Source organism: Narcine bancroftii, unplaced genomic scaffold (assembly GCF_036971445.1).
Source record: "Narcine bancroftii isolate sNarBan1 unplaced genomic scaffold, sNarBan1.hap1 Scaffold_248, whole genome shotgun sequence".
NCBI lineage: Eukaryota > Metazoa > Chordata > Chondrichthyes > Torpediniformes > Narcinidae > Narcine > Narcine bancroftii.
The window spans coordinates 236598-259854 of record NW_027211983.1 but is presented as its reverse complement, the minus strand read 5'-3'; the positions used below and the strand labels follow the sequence as shown (position 1 = coordinate 259854).

Genomic DNA, 23257 nt, shown 5'->3' with positions numbered 1-23257 from the left:
ACCGGTGTTTCGCTGTCCCACTCTCTCAGGGAGATATCTGTACACTCACTGATGTCTCTCCGTTCCCCTCTCTTCAGGGGGATATCTATACATTGACCAGGGTCTCTCCATCCCTCGCTCAGGGGGAATATCTGTACACTGACTGGTGTCTCTCCATCCCCCTCTTTCAGGGGATATCTGTTATGTCAGAATTTGTGTTTTAAAATATATATTATTTGTAAAGTTATCTTAGAAAATAGAATTATCTAGGTTGAAACTGGAATATAATACTTTGCAATCTTATCAATTTGAGTGTATGATTAATAGGACTAAACAACAATATTATGAATGGGGAGAGAAAGCACATAAGGTATTGGCGTGGCAATTAAAGAAAGAACAGGTTTCGAGGATAGTTATGGTATTGATAAGAATTCTTTGTTTCTTTATTATCAAATTCGATCTTTGGTAAAACATGTGTTTGGTAGAGATATGATTTTACCTGAAATGACTAAATTTGAGACTTTTCTTATGAAGGTACCAGAGAAGGGTTATATTTCAGTTATGTATCAAATATTACAGGATGGTATGGATAAAAAGGGTTGGGATAAATCTAAAGGTAAATGGGAAGTGGAGATCGGCTTTATTTTTTCCGAGGATGATTGGTCAGATATTTGTTATGATAGTGTAACTAGATTGATAAATGCACATTATGTAATGATTAATTATAATTTTTTACATCAATTATACTTAACACCTGAAAAACTAAAAAAATATGGTTTTCATGACTCAGATTTGTGTTTTAGATGTGGTAACGTGGTTGGAACTTTTTTTCATGTGGTTTGGTCATGTATAAATATTCAATCTTTTTGGAAAAAAATTCAATTGTTTTTAGAATACCTGTATAAGATTAAAATACCTTTAGACCCGACGGTATTTTTATTGGGTAGTTTGGAGCCTTTGAAAGGTCTGGGATTAGATAAATTTCAACTTACTTTTGTATATTTAGCATTATCTGTAGTGAAAAAATGTATTGCTAGTACGTGGAAGGATACAAATATTATTGATGTTAATAGATGGCATAATGAGATGAGATCTTGTTTAATAATGGAAAATATTACATTTGTTTCGCGTAATAATTATAATTTTTTTCTTCATAAGTGGTTGTTATAGTCAGAATATTTACATTTTGATTTACATTGATTAGATTTTAATAAGTATGCTTCATTTTTCTTTATTTCTTTTTTTTCTCTTTTTTTCATGGCTCTCCTTAGGAGAGTTGGCTGAAGGGGGGGGGTTCTCTCTTTTTTCTTTTATATAAAATATAAAATGTAATGTTCATGTCTAGTTTATTGTTATATATGTTACTTATTACCTGTATCTTGAGCGAATAAATAAAGTTTGGAAAAAAAAAGTTATCTTTTTGGGTTTGAACACATGGACACATCCAGATTCCCAATTACACTCAGAGAGAAGCCATTTTTTGAGTTCCAAACTCTGCGAAAGAACTTCAATAAAAATTGAAATGTTTGCTCATTGAAATATCTTGGACTATTGGGTTGCTCAAGGATGGGACCTAATCACACAAAGGCCCTTTTGCTTGTTCACTTATGTTGTCAAAACGGAAACGCAGATCGCAGTTGTGTTTACAAGGAAGCCATTCTGCTGGCTGGTCATAAGATCAAGGAACAGAAGCAGGCCATTTGGCCCATCGTCTGCTCCACCACTCAACCCTGAGCTAAAATGTTCTCACATCTAGTTCCAAGTTCTAGCCTTTTCCCCATATCCCTCGATCCCCTGACTCATTAGATTCCGATCAATCTCCCCCAATGATCTGACCTCCACAACCGTATGTGGCAATGAATTCCACAAATCCACGACCCTCCGGCTCAAGAAATTTCTTGTCTCTGTTTTAAATGGGTCCCTTCTCATTCTAAGACCATGCCCTCTAGTCCTGGATTCACCCACCCATCTTATTCACATGAACTCTGTCCAATGTGCTCACTTTGGCAGCATATACTAAAATTGGAACGATACAGAGAAGATTAACATGGCCCCTGTGCAAGGATGACACGCAAACTCGTGAAGCATTCCATATTTAAAAAAAAACTCTGTCCAATCCTTTCAGCCTTCGAAACGTTTCTCTGAGATCCCCTCTCGTTCTTCTCTTTTTTTTTAATTAATGCGATTCATTTTAATATATGTATATAGATTATGTCTAAGTATTGTTTTTTTTTTAATTTTTTATTTTTCACACTATAGATCACATTATTCAAGATATACACATTTCTCCTTTCAAATATATACAGTGTCGTTTTCTCCCCCCCTCCCTCCTCCCCTCCCCACCACCTCCTCCTCCATCCATTCAAAACTCTGAGTCCAAGATACATCAAACCCATCAAACAATGTTGTCACTCAACATTAACGAACAAAAACTTCCACTGAGTCAATTCCTTCCATTCTCTTTTCCTTTTGTCATTTTAGGTGATAGATGTCCCGGTAGGTTTTCTCTATTATATTCCATGTACGGCTCCCATATTTGTTCAAATAATGTTATATTATTTCTTAAACTATATGTTATTTTTTCTAATGGAATACATTTATTCATTTCTATATATCATTGTTGTATTCTCAAGTTATCTTCTAATTTCCAGGTTGACATAATACATTTTTTTGCTACAGCTAGGGCTATCCTAACAAATCTTTTTTGTGCACCATCCAAATCAAGTCCAAATTCTTTGTTTCTTATGTTACTTAGGAGGAAGATCTCTGGGTTTTTTGGTATATTGCTTTTTGTGATTTTATTTAATATCTGGTTTAGATCTTCCCTACATTTTTTCACTTTCTCACATGTCCAGATTGCATGAATTGTTGTTCCCATTTCCTTTCTACAGCGAAAACATCTGTCAGATACTGTTGGGTCCCATTTATTTAACTTTTGAGGTGTAATATATAGCCTGTGTATCATACGTAACCTCGTATTTATTGTATTTCTCATAGTTCCAGAGCATAACTTCTCCCATGTTTCCTTCTTTATCTTTATGTTTAAAACTTGTTCCCATTTTTGTTTAGTTTTGTTTCCCATTTGTTTCCTCATTCTCCTTTTCTTGTAGTTTAATATACATGTTTGTTATAAATTTTTTAATTATCATTGTGTCTAATCAGATATTCAAAATTGCTTCCTTCTGGTAACTTCAGACTACTTCCGAATTTATCCTATAAATAGGATTTCAATTGGTAATATGCCAGCACTGTATCTTGAGTTATATTATATTTATCCTTCATTTGTTCAAAGGATAATAATTTATTCCCTGAAAAACAATTTTCTATTCTTTTAATCCCTTTTTTCTCCCATTCTCTAAAAGACAGGTTATCTACCATAAAAGGGATTAGCTGATTTTGCGTCAGTATTAGTTTTGATAATTGGTAGTTTGTTTTATTTCTTTCTACATGAATCTTCTTCCAAATATTAAGCAAATGGCGCAATACTGGAGAATTCCTATGTTTTACCAATTTTTCATCCCATTTATATATGTTCAGGTATCTTCTCCCCTATTTTGTCTAGCTCTAATCTAGTCCAATCTGGCTTTTCTTTTGTTTGGTAAAAATCTGATAGATATCTTGATTGTGCGGCTCTATAATAATTTTTAAAATTTGGCAGTTGTAAGCCTCCTTGTCTATACCATTCTGTTAATTTATCTAGTGCTATCCTCGGTTTCCCCCCTTTCCATAAAAATTTCCTTATTATTTTCTTTAAGTCCTTAAAGAATTTTTCTGTCAAGTGTATTGGCAGTGCCTGAAATAGGTATTGTATCCTTGGAAAAATGTTCATTTTAATAGTTTATCCTTCCTATTAGTGTTAATGGTAAGTCTTTCCAATGCTCTAAATCTTCCTGTATTTTTTTCATTAGTGGATAATAATTAAGTTTATATAGATGGCTGAGGTTTTTATTTATTTGTATACCTAGGTATCGTATTGTTTGCATTTGCCATCTAAACGGTGAATCTTTCTTGAATTTTGAGAAATCCACATTATTCATTGGCATTGTTTCACTTTTATTTACGTTAATCTTGTATCCCGACACTTCTCCATACTCTTTCAATTTCTTATGTAATTCTTTTATTGATGTTTCTGGTTCCGTTAGGTATACTATAACATCATCTGCAAATAAACTGATTTTGTATTCCTTACCTTTTATTTTTATCCCTTTTATTTTATTTTCTGTTCTTATCAGTTCTGCTAGCGGTTCTATGGCTAACGTGAACAATAAGGGCGATAGTGGGCATCCCTGCCTTGTTGATCTGCTTAAGTTAAAATGTTTTGATACATATCCATTTACTGTCACTCTTGCCAATGGCCCCTTATATAATGCTTTAATCCAATTAATATATTTCTCTGGTAAACTAAATTTTTGTAGTACCTTGAATAAATAATTCCATTCTACTCTGTCGAAGGCCTTCTCTGCGTCTAAAGCAACTGCTACTGTTGGAGTTTTATTTCCTTCTACTGCATGAATTAAGTTAATAAACTTACAAATATTATCTGTTGTTCGTCTTTTTTTAATGAATCCAGTTTGGTCTAGACTTACTATTTTTGGTACATAATCAGCTAATCTGTTTGCTAATAATTTAGCTATTATCTTGTAATCTGTGTTAAGTAGAGATATTGGTCGATATGATGCTGGTGCAAGTGGATCTTTCCCTGCCTTTGGTATTACTGTAATTATTGCTGTTTTGCACGAATCTGGTAAGCTTTGTGTTTTATCAATCTGGTTGATTACTTCCAGGAGAGGAGGAATTAATAAATCTTTAAATGTTTTATAGAATTCTATTGGGAGACCATCCTCTCCTGGTGTTTTATTATTCGGCAGATTTTTTATTGTCTCTTGTATTTCTACTATTTCAAATGGTTCTATTAATTTATTTTGTTCCTCTGTTTGTAATTTCGGTAGTTCAATTTTAGTTAAGAATTCATCTATTTTGCCTTCTTTCCCTTCGTTTTCAGTTTGGTATAATTGTTCGTAGAATTCTCTGAAATTTTCATTAATTTCCGTTGGATTATATGTGATCTGTTTGTCTTTTTTCCTTGATGCCAATACCATTCTTTTAGTTTGTTCTGTCTTAAGCTGCCACGCTAAAATTTTGTGCGTTTTTTCTCCTAGTTCGTAATATTTCTGCTTTGTCTTCATTATATTTTTCTCCACCTTATATGTTTGAAATGTTTCATATTTTATTTTTTTATCTACTAATTCCCTTCTTTTAGTAGTGTCTTCCTTCCTTGCCAATTCTCTCTATATCTGCTATTTCCTTTTCCAACTGTTCTGTTTCCTGATTGTAATCCTTCTTCATCTTAGTTACGTAACTTATTATTTGCCCTCTGATGAACGCTTTCATTGCGTCCCATAATATAAACTTATACTTCACTGATTCCGTATTTATTTCAAAATACATTTTAATTTGTCTTTCTATGAATTCTCTAAAATCCTGTCTTTTAAGTAGCATGGGGTTTAATCTCCATCTATACATTTTTGGAGGGATATCCTCTAACTCTATTGTCAATATCAAGGGTGAATGGTCCGATAATATTCTAGCTTTATATTCTGTTTTCCTAACTCTATCTTGTATACAAGATATACAATAAATCTATTCTTGAATATGTTTTATGTCTATCCGAATAATATGAATATTCCTTTTCCTTTGGGTGTTGTTTCCTCCATATATCCAAAAGTTGCATTTCTTCCATCGATTTAATTATAAATTTGGTTACTTTATTCTTTCTGTTAATTTTTTTCCCGGTTTTATCTATGTTTGAATCCAAATTGAGATTGAAATCCCCTCCTATTAATATATTCCCTTGCGTATCTGCTATCTTCAGAAAAATATCCTGCATAAATTTTTGATCTTCTTCATTAGGTGAATAAATATTAAGTAAATTCCAAAACTCCGAATATATCTGACATTTTATCATTACATATCTTCCTGCTGGATCTATTATTTCCTCTTCTATTTTAATTGGTACATTTTTACTGATTAATATAGCCACTCCTCTAGCTTTTGAGTTATATGACGCTGCCGTTACATGTCCTATCAAATCTCTCTTTAATTTCTTGTGCTCCACTTCAGTTAAGTGTGTTTCTTGCACAAATGCAATATCAATTTTTTCTTTTTTCAGTAAATTTAGCAGTTTCTTCCTTTTGATTTGGTTATGTATTCCATTAATATTTAAAGTCATATAGTTTAATGTAGCCATTTTATACTTTGTTTATCTTTCCCTTCCGTTTCCTCATCATCACCTTTCCTTCTCATCCATTTCTGCTTTCTTTCTTTGAACAGTTTATAAGACAACATTTTTAACACATCAAACATTCCCCTTATTCTCCTACCTAATATTTCTTTAACTCCATTGTCCCCTCCCCTTCCTGAGTTGCCCATTATCCCTTGTCGGGCAACCATATCTCCCGTCTCCATTTGGATTTGCGAATTCACTCGCAAGCATCAACTGATTTTGCAGTGACCGTAATTTCTCCCTACCCAGCACCCCCCAGAAAAGATTTCAATTTTTATATACAACAAAGGTCACTCTCTAAATTCCCTCTTTACTCCTCTCTTCCCCTTTTTTACCCTCATTAATTCTTCTCTATACACTATATATTTTCTTTTAAATGCACATACACTTATGTAATATATGTATTATACATGTATATAGTCCTATACACACGTCTTTTTAGTTCGCAGTCTTTTGTACTCTCGTTACACGTCTTCATCTCTCAGTCTATTTTGTAATTGTTCTGCAAATTTTCGTGCTTCCTCTGGATCCGAGAATAGTCTGTTTTGCTGTCCTGGAATAAATATTTTCAATACCGCTGGATGCTTTAGTATAAATTTATACCCTTTCTTCCATAAAATCGCCTTTGCTGTATTGAACTCCTTTCTCTTCTTCAGGAGTTCAAAACTTATATCTGGATAAATAAAATTTTTTTGCCCTTTGTACTCCAGTGGCTTGTTGTCCTCTCTTACTTTCTCCATTGTTTTCTCCAGTACCTTTTCTCTTGTAGTATATCTTAGGAATTTTACTAAAATGGATCTTGGCTTTTGTTGTGGTTGTGGTTTAAAGGCTAATGCTCTATGTGCCCTTTCTATTTCCATTTCTTGCTGCAGTTCTGGACATCCTAAGATCCTGGGGATCCAATCTTTTATAAACCCTCTCATATTCTTGCCTTCTTCATCTTCCTTAAGGCCCACTATCTTTATATTATTTCTTCTGTTATAATTTTTCATTATATCTATTTTCTGAGCTAACAGCTCGTGTCTCTTTAACTTTTTTATTAGATTCTTCTAATTTCTTTTTTAAGTCCTCTACCTCCATTTCTACTGCTGCTTCTCGTTCTTCCACCTTGTCCATTCTTTTTCCTATTTCTGATATGGTCATATCTATTTTATTCACTTTCTCTTCTGTACTGTTTATTCTTCTTCTTAAATCACTAAATTCTTGTGCTTGCCATTCTTTAAATGAATCCATGTATTCTTTAATAAGAGAAAATATATCCATTGTCTTGCCTTTCCCTTCTTCTTCCATTTCACTGTACCCTTCCTCTTCCTCTTCTTCTTCCTCTGGGTTGGCCATCTGTTGTTTCTTTGTTTTCTTTTTCTTCTCTTCTTTCTTGTTTTCATTGTCTTCTATGTTCTCCTCTTGCTGCTGCTGTTCTGTAGCTGTCATTGCCGGCTGTGGAGATCGACTCCCCAGCTGGTCGCCCCTCCCGTCGGTGTGTTTTTTTGCATGCGCACTTTTACTCGGCTCAGCGAGCCATTTTTGTAGTCCACTTTCTACCGACCTGAGGGAGCGGGCTTCTCTCTCCACCGCGGGCCTCTTCGAACAGGTAAGGCCTTCTCCTTCTTCTTCCGTTGTCTTCTCTTCCTCTCTTCTTGCCGTTGGTTTCGACTTTTCTTTTTTCATCGCCATCTTCTTTCCACCTTTATATTCACTTTACTTTAATTTTTATTTTTGTGCCTTTGTGCTTTCCTTTATTTTTTTCAACTTTTCTGGAGAGGGCTGGAGTTCACCGTCCGGCCACTACTCCATCACGTGACTTCCCTCCCCTCTCGTTCTTCTCGACTCCAATGAATACAGTCCATGAGCTGATAAATGTTCCTCGTACGTTAGCCCTTGCATTCTAGGAATCATCCTGCTAAATCTTCTCTGGACACTCTCCAACATCATTACCCTTCTAAAATAAGGAGCCCAAAACTGCACCCAGTTCTCTGAATGAGGTCTCCCCAGTGCCCCATAGAGGCTCATCAACACCTCTTTACCCTACTACACTATTCCCCTTAAAATGAACGCCAACATAGCATTCGCTTTCTTTACTGCCGATCCAACCTGGTGGTTCATCTTTAGGTTATCCTGCACGAGGACCCCCAAGTCCCTCTGCCCTTCCCAAGTTTGAATTTTCTCCCCATCCAAATAACAATCTGCTTGTTTATTTCCTCGTCCAGAATGTCCAACCGCACATTTCTCCACATTGTATCTCATCGGCCAGTTCTTTGCCCACTCTCCTAAGCCGTCCAAGTCTCTCTGTTTCTTCAACATTTCCTCCTCCACACCTCTCTTGGTGTCGTCAGCAAACTTCACCACAGAACTGCTCAATCCATAATCTAAATCATCGGTATCCATTGTAAAAAGAAGCAGCCCCAACATCGACCCCAGCCCCCTCTCCGCAAAACCCCACAAGTGTTATGAGTGAAGGTCCGTAAGGGTCCCACAGGTTAAGAACTGGGACTAAGATTGAGGTACAAAGCACAAGTCAATTGTCAAGAGAAACAGATGGGACAACGGGATCTAAATAGTGAATAAACTTAAACCCACAGTTCACCATGGGATGGATGTGCACTGTGGGGAACGAGGGGAACCAGCAGGACTTAGCAAATGACACAAACACACATAAACCAGCAGATCAACGAAAGGCTACGTGCCCCCCATCCCTTGATTTGTACAGATATGACTCTAACGAAGGGGCCTTGGGACTCACCCCAAAACAGTGTGAAAGGTGATGTTCGTGGGCCATGAGGAGTCAAAAAAGAGAGAGCAAAGGAAAGCATTTTCCTTCATAACCCCACATCAGGTATTTGGGGGGGTGGTAATAGGGCCCCACTGGCTCGAAGCCAAGTGCAGGGCTCATCAGGGGTCGGCCCAGGCGAAGGTCAGGGGCAAGGCCAGGCAGGCTACCCGGAGCCCAGACTTGGTCATTTGAACCGGAGTCACCTTGATGGCCTGGAGCAAGTCAGGCCTTGATTGGCATGCGACACGTCCTCCGAATAGGAGCCCGGAAGTGCCACCACGTGCGGCCACAATCTTTCCATTACAACGAGTCACCGCCCACCACCCCCCAGAATGGGATGCCTTAATTCAGCTGACAGAGCTGAGGCTGGTCCAACTTCTGGTCAAGGTAAAGATGTTCGACACAGAGTAACTTTGGAAGAGACTTCAAAAGACAGGAATGAAGTCACGTCACATGGCGGAGATGCACTGGGACAGAAAGCATTCTTCGAATATAAAGGAACTCATTTCAAACTGGGCCCAGCAGCTGCTAGATGACACAGGATTGAAGAAGGTGCTGGAACATCCTGCAAGTTCCTCTAGGCTGAGTGGCCATAACGCAGACTGATGGAGGATCCAGAAAGGACGGCCCCTTTGCCACCTGTCCCGTTCAAGGGCAAGAGAGCAGAGCCATGGTGACATTTTAAACAGCCACTTAAGTCTGACCCAACTCTGTGCAACAGAAAGCGAGAACATTCTTGGTTCGGAACTGTGACCTTCGCCTGACCCTGACCTGGGCTTGTGAAAGCCAACACAAGGACGGAAACATCCATGGAAGGTGGTGGCGGGGTAAACAATTCTTTGAAAACTACTCTGCAATAACCTCGTGAGTTTGGAGAAGTCTGACACCTCACACTCATTCCATTCCCAACAATTCAAAGAAACTGATGACAAAACAACACGGAGTGAACTGGAAAATCATTTCATCAGAATTAGATCCGAACCACAATGGTTTGGGCTTTAACCCACACACACACACACACACACACACACAGACTCTAAGACACAGAGAGAGACCCACACACAGACTCAAAGATACAGAGAGACTCACACACACACAGAGACCCACACACACACACTCACACAGAGACCCACACACACACAGACTTAAAGACACAGAGAGACCCACACACAGACTCAAAGATAGAGAGACCCACACACACACACACACACACACACACAGAGACCCACACACACACAGACTCAAAGACACAGAGAGACCCACACACAGACTCAAAGATAGAGAGACCCACACACACACACTCACACAGAGACCCACACACACACACTCACACAGAGACCCACACGCACACACAGACGCACAAACACACTCACACACAGAGACCCACTCACAGACACACTCACACTTACACACACAGAGACCAGCACACACACTCACACACACAGACCCACTCACAGACACACTCTCTCACACACAGACACCCACACACACACAGACACCCACACACACACAGACACCCACACACACACAAAGACCCACACACCATATATCCATATACAGCACAGAACAGGCCAGTTTGGCCCTACTAGTCCATGCTGGAACAAATCCCCACCCTCCTAGTCCCACTGACCAGCACCTGGTCCATACCCCTCCAATCCTCTCCCCTCCATGTAATTATCCAGTCTTTCCTTAAATGTAAATTACGTCCTTGCTTCAACCACCTCTGCCGGAAGCTTATTCCTCATCCCAACCACCCTTTGCGTGAAGAAATTTCTCCTCATGTTCCCCTTATAATTTTCCCCGTTCAATCTCAAACAATGGCCTCTGGTTTGAATACCCCCCACTCTTAATTGAAAAAGCCTATCCACGTTGACTCTCTCTGGCCCTTTTAAAATCTTGAACACCTCCATCAACTCCCTCCTCAATCTTCTACGCTCCAGAGAAAAAAGCCCCAGGCTGCTCAACCTTTTTCTGTAACTCAAACCCTGACATCCTGTCAACATTCTCGTGAACCTTCTCTGCACTCTCTCTATTTTGTTTATATCTTTCCTATAATTCGGTGACCAAAACTGCATATAGTATTCCAGGGACCCACTCGGACACACACACTCACACAGACTCAAAGATACAGAGAGACACACACACACACACAGAGACCCACACACACACTCACATAGAGACCCACTCACACTCACACTCACAGAGACCCATTTACACTCACACACACAGAGACCAGCACACACTCACACACACTCAGACCCACTTAAACAGACACAGACCCACTCACAGAGACCCACTCACAGAGACCCACACACACAGACACCCACACACATACACAGATCCTCACACACAGAGACCCACTCACACACACAGAGACCCACTCACACAGAGACCCACTCACACAGAGACCCACTCACACACACAGAGACCCACATGAACACACACAGACCCACACACACACAGATCCACTGACGCACACAGCCACTCACACTCGTACACACAGAGACCCACTCACACACACACACAGACTCACACACACCAGACCCACACACACACACAGACCCACTCACACACACACTCACACAGAGACCCACTCACACACTCAATCACACAGAGACCCACTCACACACTCAATCACACAGAGACCCACTCACACACACACAGATCCACTCACACTCACTCACATACCCACTCACACACAGAGACCAATGCACACAGACACACAGGGACCCACTCACACACAGATACCCAATCACACACTCAGAGACCTACTCACACACACACAGCGGCCCACTCACCCACACACAGACCCACTCACACACAGAGACCCACATACACACACACAGAGACCCATTCACACTCTCACACTCACAGACCCACCAACACACACACAGTGACCCACTCACAAATACACAGACCCACCAACACACACAGACCCACCAACACACACAGACCCACTCACACCCAGGCACACACAACCATACATACACACACACACACACGCACACCCTCACACATGCAAACACACACAAACCCACTCACACACACATCCCACATACACACACTCGCACACACAGACACCCACAGCAACAAACACACACCCTCACATATATATCTGCACATAGTGAGGTGAAGTTAAAATCATATTAGAAATGTTATATTATTTATAGTTATTAATAAAAATCTGTTTTTAAAAATATCATAGTCTTCATAAATTACGATTGTTACTAATCTAGTACACTGACCTAGGTCTCTCCGTCCCCCTCACTCAGGGGGACATCTGTACACTGACAGGGGTCTCTCCATCCTTCACTCTCAGGGGGCTACCTGTACACTGACTGGGATCTCTCCGTCCACCTCTCTCAGGGGGATATTTGTACACTGACTGGGGTCTCTCATTCCCTCACTGTCAGGAGGATATCTGTACACTGACCGGGGTCTCTCCATCCCTCTCTCTCAGGGGGATATCTGTACACTGACCAGCGCATCTCCATCCCTCACTCTCAGGGGGATATTTGTACACTGACCAACGTCTCTCCATCCCTCACTCTCAGGGGGATATCTGTACACTGACCAGCATTTCTCCATCCCTCACTCTCAGGGAGATATCTGTACACTGACCAGCATCTCTCCATCCCTCACTCTCAGGGGGATATCTGTACACTGACCAGTGTCTCTCCATCCCTCACTCTCAGGGGGATATCTGTACACTAACAAGCGTCACTCCATACCTCACTCACAGGGGTATATCTGTACACTGGCCACAGTTTATCCATCCCTCATTCTCAGGGGGAATATCTGTACACTGACCAGAATTTTCCCATCCCTCACTCTCAGGGGGATATGTGTACACTGACCAGGTCTCCCCATCCCTCACTCTCAACGGGATATCTGTACACTGACTAGCATCTCTCCATACCATACTCTCAGTGGGATATCTGTACACTGACCAGCATCTCTCCTTCCCTCACTCTCAGGGGGTATCTGTACACTTACCAGCGTCTCTCCATCCCTCACTCTCAGGGGAATATCTGTACATTGACCAGCGTCTCTCCATACCTCACTCTCAGGGGGATACCTGTAAACTGACCAGCGTCTCTCCATCCCTCATTCTCAGGGGGATAACTATAAACTGACCAGAATCTTCCCATCCCTCACTCTCAGGGGGATATCTGTACAGTGACCAGTGTCTCCCCATCCCTCACTCTCAGGGGGATATCTGTACACTGACCAGCATCTCTCCATCCCTCACTCTCAGGGGGATATCTGTACACTGACCAGCGTCTCTCCATCCGTCACTCTGAGTGGGATATCTGTACACTGACCTGCATCTCTCCATCCCTCACTCTCAGGGGGATATCTGTACACTGACCAGGGTCTCTCTATCCATCACTCTCAGGGGGATATCTGTAGTCTGACTAGTGTCTCTCCATCACTCACTCTCAGGTGGATATCTGTACACTGACCAGCGTCTCTGCATCCCTCACTCTCAGGGGGATATCTGTACACAGACCAGCGTCTATCCATCCCTCACTCAGGGGGATATCTGTACACTGACCAGCGTCTCTCCATCCCTCACTCTCAGGGGGATATCTGGTCACTGACAAGCATCTTGCCATCCATCACTCTCTGGGAGATATCTGTACACTGACCAGCGTCTCTCCATCCATCACTCAGGGGGATATCTGTACACTGACCAGCGTCTCTACATCCCTCATTCTCAGGGGGATATCTGTACACTGACCAGTGTGTCTCCATCCCTCAATCTCAGGAGGATATTTGTGCACTGACCAGCGTCTCTCCATCCCTCACTCTCTGGGGGATATATGTACACTGACCAGCGTGTCTACATACCTCACTCTCAGTGGGATATCTGTACACTGACCAGCATCTCGCCATCCCTCACTCTCAGGGGGATATCTGTACACTGACCAGCATCTCTCCATCCCTCACTCTCAGGGGGATATATGTACAATGACCAGTGTCTCTCCATCCCTCACACTCAGGGGGATATCTGTACACTGATCAGCGTCTCTCTATCCCTCACTCGCAGGGGGATATCTGTACACTGACCAGCGTCTGTCCATCCCTCACTCTCAGGGGGGATATATGTAGAATGACCAGTGTCTCTCCATCCCTCACACTCAGGGGGATATCTGTACACTGATCAGCGTCTCTCTATCCCTCACTCTCAGGGGGATATCTGTACACTGACCTGCGTCTCTCCATCACTCACTCTCAGGGGGATATCTGTACACTGACCAGTGTCTCTCCATCCCTCACACTCAGGGGGATATCTGTGCACTGACCAGCGTCTCTTCATCCCTCACTCTCAGGGGGATATCTGTACACTGATCAGCGTCAATCTATCCCTCACTCTCAGGGGGATATCTGTACACTGACCTGCGTCCCTCCATCACTCACTCTCAGGGGGATATCTGTACACTGACCAGCATCTCTACATATCTCACTCTCTGTGGGATATCTGTACACTGACCAGCATATCGCCATCCCTCACTCTCAGGGAGATATCTGTATACTGACCAGAGTCTCTCCATCCCTCACCTTCAGGGGGATATCTGTATACTGACCAGCGTCTCTCCATCCCTCACTCTCAGGGGGATATCTGTACACTGACCAGTGTCTCCCCATCCCTCACTCTCAGCGGGATATCTGTACACTGACCAGCGTCTCTCTATCCCTCACTCGCAGGGGAATATCTGTAGATTGACTAGTGTCTCTCCATCACTCACTCTCAGGGGGATATCTATACACTGATTAGCGTCTCCCTATCCCTCACTCTCAGGGGGATATCTGTACACTGATCAGTGTCTACTCATCCTTCACTCTCAGGGGGATATCTGTACACTGACCAGCATCTCTCATCCCTCACGCTCAGTGGGATATCTGTACACTGACCAGCGTCTCTCCATTCCTCACTCTCAGGTGTATATCTGTACACTGACCAGCGTCTCTCCATACCTCACTCTCAGGGGGATATCTGTACACTGACCAGAATCTTCCCATCCCTCACTCTCAGGGGGATATCTGTACACTGACCAGTGTCACCCCATCACTCACTCTTAGGCTGATATCTGAACACTGACCAGTGTCTCTCCATCCCTCACTCTCAGGGGGATATCTGTGCTCTGACCAGCATCTCTACATCCCTCAATCTCAGGGGAATATCTGTACACTGACCAGAGTCTCCGTATCCCTCACTCTCAGGGGGATATCTGTACACTGACCAGCATCTTCCTATCCCTCACTCTCAGGGGATATCTGTACACTGACCAGTGTCTCTCCATCCCTCGCTCTCATGGGGATATCTGTGCACTGACCAGCGTATCTCAATCCCTCACTCTCAGGGGGATATCTGTACACTGACCAGCATCTCTCCATCCCTCACACTCAGGGGGATATCTGTACACTGATCAGTGTCTCCCCATCCCTCACTCTCAGGGGGATATCCGTACACTGACCAGCGTCTCTCCGTCCCTCACTCAGGGGGATATCTGTACACTGACCAGCATCTTCCCATTCCTCACTCTCAGGGGGATATTTCTACACTGACCAGCGTCTCCCCATTCCTCACTCTCAGGGGGATATCTGTACACTGACCAGTGTCTCCACATCCCTCACTCTCAGGGGGATATCTGTACACTGACCAGCGTCTCTCCATCCCTCACTCTCAGGGGGATATCTGTACACAGACCAGCGTCTATCCATCCCTCACTCAGGGGGATATCTGTACACTGACCAGCGTCTCTCCATCCCTCACTCTCAGGGGGATATCTGTTCACTGACAAGCATCTTGCCATCCCTCACTCTCAGGGAGATATCTGTACACTGACCAGCGTCTCTCCATCCCTCACTCAGGGGGATATCTGTACACTGACCAGCGTCTCTCCATCCCTCATTCTCAGGGGGATATCTGTACACTGACCAGTGTCTCTCCATCCCTCAATCTCAGGAGGATATTTGTGCACTGACCAGCGTCTCTCCATCCCTCACTCTCTGGGGGATATATGTACACTGACCAGCATCTCTACATACCTCACTCTCAGGGGGATATCTGTACACTGACCAGTGTCTCCCTATCCCTCACTCTCAGGGGGATATCCGTACACTGACCAGCGTCTCTCCGTCCCTCACTCAGGGGGATATCTGTACACTGACAAGCATCTTCCCATTCCTCACTCTCAGGGGGATATTTCTACACTGACCAGTGTCTCCCCATCACTCACTCTTAGGCTGATATCTGAACACTGACCAGTGTCTCTCCATCCCTCACTCTCAGGGGGATATCTCTGCTCTGACCAGCGTCTCTCCATCCCTCACTCTCAGGGGAATATCTGTACACTGACCAGAGTCTCCGTATCCCTCACTCTCAGGGGGATATCTGTACACTAACCAGCATCTTCCTATCCCTCACTCTCAGGGGATATCTGTAAACTGACCAGTGTCTCTCCATCCCTCGCTCACATGGGGATATCTGTGCACTGACCAGCGTATCTCCATCCCTCACTCTCAGGGGGATATCTGTACACTGACCAGCATCTCTCCATCCCTCACACTCAGGGGGATATCTGTACACTGACCAGTGTCTCCCCATCCCTCACTCTCAGGGGGATATCCGTACACTGACCAGCGTCTCTCCGTCCCTCACTCAGGGGGATATCTGTACACTGACAAGCATCTTCCCATTCCTCACTCTCAGGGGAATATTTCTACACTGACCAGTGTCTGCCCATCCCTCACTCTCAGGGGGATATCTGTACACTGACCAGTGTCTCCACATCCCTCACTCTCAGGGGGATATCTGTACACTGACTGGGGTCTCTCTGTCCCCCTCTCTCAGGGGGATATTTGTACACTGACTGGGGTCTCTTATTTTTCACACTCAGGGGAATATCTGTACACTGACTAGTGTCTCTCCATCCCTCAGACTCAGGTGGATATCTGTACACTAACCAGCGTCTCTCCATCCCTCACTCTCAGGGGGATATACGTACACTGACCAGCATCTCTCCATCCCTCACTCGCAGGGGGTATCTGTAAACATACCAGCGTCTCTCCATCCCTCACTCTCAGGGGGATATCTGTACACTGACTAGCATCTCTCCATACCATGTTGTCAGTGGGATATCTGTACACTGACCAGCATCTCTCCATTCCTCACTCTCAGGGGGTATCTGTACACTTACCAGCGTCTCTCCATCCCTCACTCTCAGGGGAATATCTGTACACTGACCAGCGTCTCTCCATTCCTCACTCTCAGGGGGATATCTGTAAACTGACCAGCGTCTCTCCATCCCTCTTTATCAGGGGGATAACTGTAAACTGACCAGAATCTTCCCATCCATCACTCACAGGGGGATATCTGTACACTGACCAGTGTCTCCCCATCCCTCACTCTCAGGGAGATATCTGTACACTGACTAGCGTCTCTCAATACCAAACTCTCAGTGGGATATCTGTAAACTGACCAGCATCTCTCCATGCCTCACTCTCAGAGGGATATCTGTACACTGACCAGAATCTTCCCATCCCTCACTCTCAGGGGGATATCTGTACACTGACCAGTGTCTCTCAATCCCTCACTCTCAGGAGGATATTTGTGCACTGACCAGCGTCTCTCAATCCCTCACTCTCAGGAGGATATTTGTGCACTGAGCAGCGTCTCTCCATCCCTCACTCTGAGGGGGATATACGTACACTGACCAGCGTCTCTACATACCTCACTCTCAGTGGGATATCTGTACACTGACCAGCATCTCGCCATCCCTCACTCTCAGGGGGATATCTGTACACTGACCAGCGTCTCTCCATCCCTCACTCTCAGGGGGATATATGTACAATGACCAGTGTCTCTCCATCCCTCACACTCAGGGGGATATCTGTACACTGATCAGCGTCTCTCTATCCCTCACTCTCAGGGGGATATCTGTACACTGACCAGCGTCTCTCCATCCCTCACTCTCAGGGGGATATCTGTACACTGACCAGTGTCTCTCAATCCCTCACTCTCAGGAGGATATTTGTGCACTGACCAGCGTCTCTCCATCCCTCACACTCAGGGGGATATCTGTACACTGATCAGCGTCTCTCTATTCCTCACTCTCAGGGGGATATCTGTGCACTGACCAGCGTCTCTTCATCCCTCACTCTCAGGGGGATATCTGTACACTGATCAGCGTCACTCTATCCCTCACTCTCAGGGGGATATCTGTACACTGACCTGCGTCCCACCATCACTCACTCTCAGGGGGATATCTGTACACTGACCAGCATCTCTACATATCTCACTCTCTGTGGGATATCTGTACACTGACCAGCATATCGCCATCCCTCACTCTCAGGGAGATATCTGTATACTGACCAGAGTCTCTCCATCCCTCACCTTCAGGGGGATATCTGTATACTGACCAGCGTCTCTCCATCCCTCACTCTCAGGGGGATATCTGTACACTTACCAGTGTCTCCCCATCCCTCACTCTCAGCGGGATATCTGTACACTGACCAGCGTCTCTCTATCCCTCACTCGCAGGGGAATATCTGTAGATTGACTAGTGTCTCTCCATCACTCACTCTCAGGGGGATATCTATACACTGATTAGCGTCTCCCTATCCCTCACTCTCAGGGGGATATCTGTACACTGATCAGTGTCTACTCATCCTTCACTCTCAGGGGGATATCTGTACACTGACCAGCATCTCTCATCCCTCACTCTCAGTGGGATATCTGTACACTGACCAGCATTTCTCCATCACCCACGCTCAGGGGGATATCTGTACACTGACCAGCGTCTCTCCATTCCTCACTCTCAGGTGTATATCTGTACACTGACCAGCGTCTCTCCATACCTCACTCTCAGGGGGATATCTGTACACTGACCAGAATCTTCCCATCCCTCACTCTCAGGGGGATATCTGTACACTGACCAGTGTCACCCCATCACTCACTCTTAGGCTGATATCTGAACACTGACCAGTGTCTCTCCATCCCTCACTCTCAGGGGGATATCTGTGCTCTGACCAGCGTCTCTCCATCCCTCACTCTCAGGGGAATATCTGTACACTGACCAGAGTCTCCGTATCCCTCACTCTCAGGGGGATATCTGTACACTGACCAGCATCTTCCTATCCCTCACTCTCAGGGGATATCTGTACACTGACCAGTGTCTCTCCATCCCTCGCTCTCATGGGGATATCTGTGCACTGACCAGCGTATCTCCATCCCTCACTCTCAGGGGGATATCTGTACACTGACCAGCATCTCTCCATCCCTCACACTCAGGGGGATATCTGTACACTGATCAGTGTCTCCCCATCCCTCACTCTCAGGGGGATATCCGTACACTGACCAGCGTCTCTCCGTCCCTCACTCAGGGGGATATCTGTACACTGACCAGCATCTTCCCATTTCTCACTCTCAGGGGGATATTTCTCCACTGACCAGCGTCTCCCCATCCCTCACTCTCAGGGGGATATCTGTACACTGACCAGTGTCTCCACATCCCTCACTCTCAGGGGGATATCTGTACACTGACCAGCGTCTCTCCATCCCTCACTCTCAGGGGGATATCTGTACACAGACCAGCGTCTATCCATCCCTCACTCAGGGGGATATCTGTACACTGACCAGCGTCTCTCCATCCCTCACTCTCAGGGGGATATCTGTAAATGACAAGCATCTTGCCATCCCTCACTCTCAGGGAGATATCTGTACACTGACCAGCGTCTCTCCATCCCTCACTCAGGGGGATATCTGTACACTGACCAGCGTCTCTCCATCCCTCATTCTCAGGGGGATATCTGTACACTGACCAGTGTCTCTCCATCCCTCAATCTCAGGAGGATATTTGTGCACTGACCAGCGTCTCTCCATCCCTCACTCTCTGGGGGATATATGTACACTGACCAGCGTCTCTACATACCTCACTCTCAGGGGGATATCTGTACACTGACCCCAGCGTCTCTCCATCCCTCACTCTCAGGGGGATATATGTACAATGACCAGTGTCTCTCCATCCCTCACACTCAGGGGGATATCTGTGCACTGACCAGCATCTCGCCATCCCTCACTCTCAGGGGGATATCTGTATACTGACCAGAGTCTCTCCATCCCTCACCTTCAGGGGGTTATCTGTATACTGACCAGCGTCTCTCCATCCCTCACTCTCAGGGGGATATCTGTACACTGACCAGTGTCTCCCCATCCCTCACTCTCAGGGGGATATCTGTACACTGACCTGCGTCTCTCCATCACTCACTCTCAGGGGAATATCTGTACACTGACCAGCATCTCTACATATCTCACTCTCTGTGGGATATCTGTACACTGACCAGCATCTCGCCATCCCTCACTCTCAGGGGGATATCTGTATACTGACCAGAGTCTCTCCATCCCTCACCTTCAGGGGGATATCTGTATACTGACCAGCGTCTCTCCATCCCTCACTCTCAGGGGGATATCTGTACACTGACCAGTGTCTCCCCATCCGTCACTCTCAGGGGGATATCTGTACACTGACCTGCGTCTCTCTATCCCTCACTCGCAGGGGAATATCTGTAGATTGACTAGTGTCTCTCCATCACTCACTCTCAGGGGGATATCTATACACTGACTAGCGTCTCTCTATCCCTCACTCTCAGGGGGATATCTGTACACTGATCAGTGTCTACTCATCCTTCACTCTCAGGGGGATATCTGTACACTGACCAGCATCTCTCATCCCTCACTCTCAGTGGGATATCTGTACACTGACCAGCATTTCTCCATCCTTCACTCTCAGGGGGATATCTGTACACTGACCAGCGTCTCTCCATTCCTCACTCTCAGGTGTATATCTGTACACTGACCAGCATCTCTCCATACCTCACTCTCAGGGGGATATCTGTACACTGACCAGAATATTCCCATCCCTCACTCTCAGGGGGATATCTGTACACTGACCAGTGTCTCCCCATCACTCACTCTTAGGCTGATATCTGAACACTGACCAGTGTCTCTCCATCCCTCACTCTCAGGGGGATATCTCTGCTCTGACCAGCGTCTCTCCATCCCTCACTCTCAGGGGAATATCTGTACACTGACCAGAGTCTCCGTATCCCTCACTCTCAGGGGGATATCTGTACACTAACCAGCATCTTCCTATCCCTCACTCTCAGGGGATATCTGTACACTGACCAGTGTCTCTCCATCCCTCGCTCACATGGGGATATCTGTGCACTGACCAGCGTATCTCCATCCCTCACTCTCAGGGGGATATCTGTACACTGACCAGCATCTCTCCATCCCTCACACTCAGGGGGATATCTGTACACTGACCAGTGTCTCCCCATCCCTCACTCTCAGGGGGATATCCGTACACTGACCAGCGTCTCTCCGTCCCTCACTCAGGGGGATATCTGTACACTGACAAGCATCTTCCCATTCCTCACTCTCAGGGGGATATTTCTACACTGACCAGTGTCTGCCCATCCCTCACTCTCAGGGGGATATCTGTACACTGACCAGTGTCTCCACATCCCTCACTCTCAGGGGGATATCTGTACACTGACTGGGGTCTCTCTGTCCCCCTCTCTCAGGGGGATATTTGTACACTGACTGGGGTCTCTTATTTTTCACTCTCAGGGGAATATCTGTACACTGACTAGTGTCTCTCCATCCCTCAGTCTCAGGTGGATATCTGTACACTAACCAGCGTCTCTCCATCCCTCACTCTCAGGGGGATATACGTACACTGACCAGCATCTCTCCATCCCTCACTCGCAGGGGGTATCTGTAAACTTACCAGCGTCTCTCCATCCCTCACTCTCAGGGGGATATCTGTACACTGACTAGCATCTCTCCATACCATATTGTCAGTGGGATATCTGTACACTGACCAGCATCTCCCCATTCCTCACTCTCAGGGGGTATCTGTACACTTACCAGCGTCTCTCCATCCCTCACTCTCAGGGGAATATCTGTACACTGACCAGCGTCTATCCATACCTCATTCTCAGGGGATATCTGTACACTCACCAGCGTCTCTCCATCCATCACTCTCAGGGGGATATCTGTAAACTGACCAGCGTCTCTCCATCCCTCTTTATCAGGGGGATAACTGTAAACTGACCAGAATCTTCCCATCCATCACTCACAGGGGGATATCTGTACACTGACCAGTGTCTCCCCATCCCTCACTCTCAGGGAGATATCTGTACACTGACTAGCGTCTCTCAATACCAAACTCTCAGTGGGATATCTGTAAACTGACCAGCATCTCTCCATGCCTCACTCTCAGAGGGATATCTGTACACTGACCAGAATCTTCCCATCCCTCACTCTCAGGGGTATATCTGTACACTGAACAGTGTCTCTCAATCCCTCACTCTCAGGAGGATATTTGTGCACTGACCAGCGTCTCTCAATCCCTCACTCTCAGGAGGATATTTGTGCACTGACCAGTGTCTCTCCATCCCTCACTCTGAGGGGGATATACGTACACTGACCAGCATCTCTACATACCTCACTCTCAGTGGGATATCTGTACACTGACCAGCATCTCGCCATCCCTCACTCTCAGGGGGATATCTGTACACTGACCAGCGTCTCTCCATCCCTCACTCTCAGGGGGATATATGTACAATGACCAGTGTCTCTCCATCCCTCACACTCAGGGGGATATCTGTACACTGATCAGCGTCTCTCTATCCCTCACTCTCAGGGGGATATCTGTACACTGACCAGCGTCTCTCCATCCCTCACTCTCAGGGGGATATCTGTACACTGACCAGTGTCTCTCAATCCCTCACTCTCAGGAGGATATTTGTGCACTGACCAGCGTCTCTCCATCCCTCACTCTGAGGGGGATATACGTACACTGACCAGCGTCTCTACATACCTCACTCTCAGTGGGATATCTGTACACTGACCAGCATCTCGCCATATCTCACTCTCAGGGGGATATCTGTACACTGACCAGCGTCTCTCCATCCCTCACTCTCAGGGGGATATTTGTACACTGACCAACGTCTCTCCATCCCTCACTCTCAGGGGGATATCTGTACACTCACCAGCATTTCTCCATCCCTCACTCTCAGGGAGATATCTGCACACTGACCAGCGTCTCTCCATCCCTCACTCTCAGGGGGATATCTGTACACTGTCCAGTGTCTCTCCATCCCTCACTCTCAGGGGGATATCTGTACACTAACAAGCGTTTCTCCATACC

General features: G+C 45.1%; 1 protein-coding gene and 1 non-coding gene across 5 annotated transcripts in view; one reads left to right on the top strand and one right to left on the bottom strand.

Moving 5' to 3' along the window:
• LOC138750743 (uncharacterized) overlaps positions 1 to 23257 on the bottom strand; it is a 72430-nt gene that overhangs the window by 3572 nt on the left and 45601 nt on the right. The window lies entirely within an intron of this gene.
• LOC138750748 (U6 spliceosomal RNA) lies at positions 1976 to 2078 on the top strand. Its single transcript, XR_011349492.1, has one exon. It is a non-coding gene; the product is annotated as a U6 spliceosomal RNA (small nuclear RNA).